The sequence below is a fragment of the Crocuta crocuta genome, unplaced genomic scaffold, assembly GCF_008692635.1.
Source record: "Crocuta crocuta isolate KB4526 unplaced genomic scaffold, BGI_CrCroc_1.0 scaffold139, whole genome shotgun sequence".
Taxonomy (NCBI): domain Eukaryota; kingdom Metazoa; phylum Chordata; class Mammalia; order Carnivora; family Hyaenidae; genus Crocuta; species Crocuta crocuta.
In genome coordinates this window covers 9159933-9160222 of record NW_027533258.1, presented here as the reverse complement: position 1 = coordinate 9160222, position 290 = coordinate 9159933, and the positions used below count along the sequence as shown (strand labels likewise).

Here is a 290-nt window from a genome sequence, read left to right as displayed (position 1 = left end):
CGGATCTCCATCCCCAGCCCCCCAGGGGTCCCCCCCCCCGCACACCCAGGCCCCGATCCCTGCAGGGGTCTCGGGCTCCAGCACCCCATTCCTCGCCCCTCCAGAGGGCTCTCCACGCCCCGGGGTCGGTTTCTTCCCCACCCCCCGCTAGGGCCGGTCCCCGCACGAATCTCTGGCCCCGCAGCACCAGCCCTCCACCCAGCGTCCCCTCGGTCTTCCCCATGCTCCCGCTTCGGCTAGGCTGCTGCGGTCCACACGCGCCCTGCACCCCTCCCCGGCCCGGGGCCCTT

General features: G+C 74.5%; 1 protein-coding gene across 1 annotated transcript in view; it reads right to left on the bottom strand.

The window, feature by feature from the left end:
• MYH10 (myosin heavy chain 10) overlaps positions 1 to 290 on the bottom strand; it is a 121568-nt gene that overhangs the window by 120979 nt on the left and 299 nt on the right. The gene's annotated exons all lie outside the window — the stretch shown is intronic.